Source organism: Sebastes umbrosus, chromosome 23, assembly GCF_015220745.1.
Source record: "Sebastes umbrosus isolate fSebUmb1 chromosome 23, fSebUmb1.pri, whole genome shotgun sequence".
NCBI classification, from domain to species: Eukaryota; Metazoa; Chordata; class Actinopteri; order Perciformes; family Sebastidae; genus Sebastes; species Sebastes umbrosus.
This window is the reverse complement of record NC_051291.1, coordinates 18,605,264-18,611,307: the sequence shown is the minus strand read 5'-3', so window position 1 is coordinate 18,611,307 and position 6,044 is coordinate 18,605,264.

Genomic DNA, 6,044 nt, shown 5'->3' with positions numbered 1-6,044 from the left:
TACATTTTTGTGTCTTCATTATGTTCCAGTTGTTAGACTAAAACTCTTCTCAATCCACTCGGGTAATGCCCAAAATGTGACCAACAAGCGTCCTGACATGCATGTTGTAATTTGCATTTTGTACTTTGTACTCTGGAAGATTAGTGTTAAAACTCCTACAAAAGACAATATGGTCACCTTAAAATGTCTTTGTTTTCGCTGATACTGATGCCCGCATAAATTTAAGGCTGCAACTAATGATTATTCTCATTGTTGTTTGGTCTATAAAATGTCAGAAAATGGTGAAAAATTTCGATCTGTGTTTCCCAAAACCCGAGATGACGTCCTCAAATGTCTTGTTTTGTCCACATCTCAGATATTTTCAGTTTACTGTCATAGAGGAGTAAAGAAACCAGAAAATATTCACATTTAAGAAGCTGGAATCAGAAATTGTTGATGCATGCATTTGACAGAAGGGAGTTTACAGTAACATCTGGAAATATTCTACTAATTATATCAAATAGCAATCCAGCAATTAGGCAACTATTTTGATAGTTAAAGAATCATTTTGTAAGCAAAAATGCCAAACATTTGCTGGTTCCAGCTTTTCAAATGTCTTGCTTCTCTTTGTTATATACTGACTTATCTTTGGGTTTTGGACTTTTGGTACATAAATACAAGACATTTGAATACTTCTCCGTGGGCTGTGGGAAATTATAATGGGTTTATAAACCAATGGTTAATCGATTAGTCAAGAAAATCTTCAATAGATAGATCAATAATGAAAATAATTGCTACTTGCATCCCTGATATTAAATGTAATTTAACTACAGATCCGTAGCTGTTAGCATTTCCCTCCACTTTATTATTTGTCTCGTAAAAATAGCAGTCTGCTGCTGCTGGTTTTGTGTGTCAAATTTATCCTAAACTTTCTCTTTAATATTTATACGCTCTAGTCCTCTCAACGTGCATTGTTATTGCAGCAACTGGTTGCAGACATTGCAACATAATGTCAGACTTGCGTGCCTTTAATGGGAGACTTGTGTGCTCTGAACGCCGGGTTGTATTTTCTTGTTTCTCTCGTGAATGGGGCGGCAGAAAGTGTGAGTTTCATGACGGCCACATCTGTAACCTCTGCCCCTTCACAGCCGCCCTTTCTCTGTTAGAGAGGTGCTCACCTGGCAGCGGCGTTAGCACTAACATGGAAACATGGCCAACAACACTCAGTGAGTTCATCAGGGAGCAGAGACCTCCCGCTGGCTGGAACAGCAGTCTGACCTTCAGCCGACACCACCCCCTGTTAACCCCTCAATTAACCTCCACGTCGGCCCCCCTGCTGGCGGAGCAAGGAGGAGGAGGAGACCCCCCCTTCCATTCTATCTTTATTTCCTTTTATCATTTTCTGCCTGGATACACCCTGGCCCCGGGAAATTACCATCTTATCTCACTAATGCGTTGGGGGGGGGGGGAAATATCACTGTCCAGAAAGTCTGTAATCACACAGGAGTTGTACTTTTTCTTTCTTTCTTCTCACTTTCTTCCACGTTCACAGAGGAGGCGGAGGGTTGAAAATATTAAAAAACTCCAGGTAGAGTGTGCACTGACCTTTTCACAAAGTCGTCCACCTTTCCACTCCTCTAATCAATCCCCCTCTGATCGCTCACTGTGTGCCGGATTGTAATGTCACAATTAAGGACGGCTCCATTGTTTCTGTTTGCCGTCTTGGGAGAAATTCAGCACTCCTCTGATCTCAAGGTCATTTCTCTTACAATATTAAATAAATTAGAGTGTGGCGGCGGCGACGGCGGTGGCGGCGGCCACCTCCTCTGACTAGTATTAATCCATCCATCCATCCTCTTCCTGCTCAATCGGGTGGGATGCAACTCTTTCACTCAGAAAATGAAAGTCTGCTGCCCTCGGCCATGAGAACAAATTACTGCTTTTGCTGTTGCTTTATATGAGGAAAAAAAAAAGCAGATGGGTGCATTAATGGTGTTTTGTTTCCTTCGTTTTCATATCGGAGGCAGAACCTGAGAGTTGTGTACTGATAAAATTATAACCATATTGTAATTACATATAATATGACTAATTAGACAGGACAAGAGGGGGGTGGCAATGTGTGACACTTCTCTTTATTCACCATCTGTTATTCTTTTCCAGATGGAACATCAATGCTTGTTTTTGTCAAACGGCAGAAAATGTAACTGTGCGCCCCCCCCTCCACCAGCACCACAATCCCTCTGTCAATCCATAGGATCCATAATAGACATCATTACCTAGCAGCTAGCATTGATGTAATTCATTTTGATATATTTATGATATTGTGTTGCGAGTCATTAAAGATAATTATACAGATACAATAACTGTCAGTGGCAATTTTTTTTAATACGGAGCACATCAGAAAATGACATGCATTGTTGCGTTACGGCACACAAATTAATCGCACATCTTTTTATATGTTCATAATGTACCTTAAAGGGAGATTTGTCAAGTATTTAATTATCAACATGGAAGTGGGCAAATGTGCTTGCTAATAAGTTGCGCTAATGCGTTAAAAGAATTATAACGAATTTGCGTTAACACGTTATTATCGCGTTAACTTTGACAACCCTACTCATAATGGATTGTAAACATAATGCTGTATGTGTTACGTGAAGCTTTTGCACTGCATTTCTTTTGCATTTCTATCTGTAAAACCTTAAATCATGCAGTATCCTTTTTTTCTTTTGAGGCCCCTCAACATGGACATGTGTAGCTACTCTAACCTGCCACAATTTCCTCCCCCTCTCCTCCTCCTCCTCCTCCTCCTCACTTGTGTCAAAGTTTGCAAAGTCTTTGACCTCGCTGTTTAGACTTGTGGCACGACATTAAAATAAGATGAGGCGTGCAAGGAAAAAAAAAAAGAGGAGAGTTCAAGTAATGTCACTTTCAATTAATCTCCTCAGGTAGTGGCCCCATTAGCCCGCTCACACAAGGCCCTGGTTTACAATGCAAATAGGGTCATTACCTGAGGACTCTAATTGACTTTGACAAGAGGCCGAAGAAGCCTGCCTCCTTGCGCCATGTGTTATTTGTTTGCTTGTTATTCCTCCCCCGCAAATTATTGATGTGGTTGCCGACAGGAAAAGTGGCATTAGCAGGGGTTTATTTTCAGCAGGAAGTGTGGCACGTCTGTTAAATTTGTATACGTGTTATACAAAAAAAGTCAAATTCAACACTCAGAAATTGCATCAGTGTCAGAACAGAGTCCCAGCAATGAAATGTAAATGATCTCCAAGCGAAACATTTGTATTCTTTGTTCCCTTCTCTTCTCAGAGTGACAATGTGTGATCGTACTCACACCTTAAATATTTAAAGACCCCCTTTTGCTAAAGCTTTGCTGTGGTACATGGGCCTCTGACTGCTTCTAATCTCCTTGTTACCTGGAGGCGTCGCCACGGCGGTGCGAAGATAACGCGGGCGGTTACAGCGAGATCACGGGACTGGAGCTTGAATGAAAAAAAAAAGCTCCGTGGATGGGGCACGGTGAGGTTCAAAGTTTCGTGCCCCGTGCAGACGGCTGCTGACAACATCTGCCTGAGAGAATGCAGGAATCAGACGGGGGAATGAAAGGAGAGAAGAGACGCTGAGATGTCTTCGAATCGTTTCCTTTCTTCCTCGACAGTGCTGAAAACATCCCCCTCCTTCCTCGCATCCCCACCCCAGTTCAGATGTTGTGGCATCTTTAAACTGTACGTGCAAGCGGAATATTTTTGTTTGTGCTTTATACGGATGCCTGCACAGGTTTCCACAGAAAATAACAGAAGCAGGACCCGTAAATAAGACATCATCTTAAAGTTGCACAACTTTTCTATTTTCCTCCCGCCCCTGCATGCGTCTGAAAGCCAATAGACCGTGGGAGAGGCAAATTGAGAAGGACGTGCGGACCATGGGATGCCTGTTTATTTGCTTGTACACGCTCCTTGAGCTATAAATTAGATGTCACCATTGTTACATGTCATTTGCCGATGTGGACGTGTTGCGGTCTACCCGAGCAGCGCTTTTGATTGTTTGTTCTTAACATCACTTAAATGAACGCGGTCGCCCACTATAGCCTCCAGTCATCTGCATCTCGCGGGATGATTGGCAGGTTGTTTGGCAGGCGCGCTTGTTCTGTTATAGTTTATATCTGAGCATTTACACAACCACAATACAGAGGAGAGGATATGTTTGTGATCAAATCAGTGGCTCCATTTGTCTTTTTACAGATTTACTAAACAAATGTGTTATTTAGAAGGACACTGAAGTGTTTGCTTGTCTTTAGCAATTTGGGTTTCAATCAATTTTTTCTTTTGCTTGGATTTTCCCAGTACTGCCAAGTGAAAACAGTTCATGATGCAAACTCAATGTCAAGAGAAGGTTGGCCGCTCTGACGCATAATACTCTCTTTTTCATATATTAGGCTGTTTATGTTCTTTTGAGTGACCTTTTTGAACATCAAACCGTATTTATTTTTCACAGCTTCCACCACAAAAAAAATGCTTTAAATTGAGCACAAACACGAGCACAAACGGAAAACTTCCCTCACTGTGGTTTTGAAAAAAAGGGATGTTTACAGAGCAGAGATGCGTGTTTGTGTGTGTCTGTCTCCTCCTAACCCGCCCGACTCAACCAAGCCACATCACACACACACACACACACACACACACACACACACACACACACACACACACACACACACACACACACACACACACAGAGAGAGCATCTAGTAGCTTACCTCCCTCCATGCAGAAAGAAAACACGGATCAAGGTCTTAATAACACCAGCCATTGTGGCAAATATATAGGACTCAACTTTCCGCTTGGAGCAGCCTCTTCACATTGAGTTAACATGACTGACAGGCAAAGCCTCTCTCTCACACACACACATGCACACACAAATAAGCTGGCTCTAACATGCTTTGTAACAACACAAGATCAAACAAACATGGTCACATGAGCGTTTTTCCATATTCTGCCAGAGCTGTCCTCTTTTCCTTCAAGAAGTAAATAAACACCGTATTAATTGTTCGTCAGATCTGTTAAATTGTTTTCCCGCTATATAATACATCTCTACAACAAACAACATAACAGCAGCGATAACTCCCCCCCTCCATAAGACCAGATGCTTTGCCTCAATGTGTTTATTTGCCTGTCAGGCGCCCTTAATTGTTTCATCTGCTACAAATAAACACATCTCCAGTTGCATCTTTGTTTACACGCCGCTCGGCAACTAAACTCCCTGTTTGTGGTGACAGTTTGTTTGTGGTGGTGTTTATAGTGCGCAGCGCAGATTAAATGAAAAGTAAGTAAGGCATCGGCAGGGTGTTTTGTACACACGCTGCTGGGAATTCGATGCGCCGGGTAAAGTTTACAGGTGTGCATCGGCAACACCTGCTCGCATCCTCATCCGGAAGAGAACTTCATAAAGTGTAAATTAACATGTGTGTGTGATACAGGGGTGCATTGTCAGGTTAGCTGTTTCATGCATGCCATTATCACATACTTGTGATGCGGTTGATTTATTTTGTGAGCTTTAAAGTGTTGGTACCTGCATATAGATTTGGTTTTATTGGCCCAGGTTTGGAGAAATCTGTCTCTATCTGTGTAACTTCCACACCAATACAGTGAAGGTGACTGGGATTTAGTTTGTGGTGCTCACAGAACTGACAAATTATATTAAAATGATAATTTAAAAAAAATCAGCAAGGACATCTCGTCCTGAAACACATCCTCATTTCTTACTTAAAACAGTTTTCATAGGGACTATTTCTTCGGTGGAAAGTAGTTCCAGTTTATTTTTAATGACATTGATTATGGAGAATTTGATGTTGAATATTTGTTATTGAAAAATGTCAAAGTCAAGAGAAACAATCTAAATCTCTATTGTAAAAGGAAAAGAAATTGCAGAAATTGAGTTTACTAGGCCTTTAAGTTCAATTGGATTACTTAAAGGGACAGTGTGTAGGATCTGGTGGCATCTAGTGGTGTGGTTGCAGATTGCAACCAACTGAGTACCCCTCCGCTCTCCTCCCTTTCCAAGAC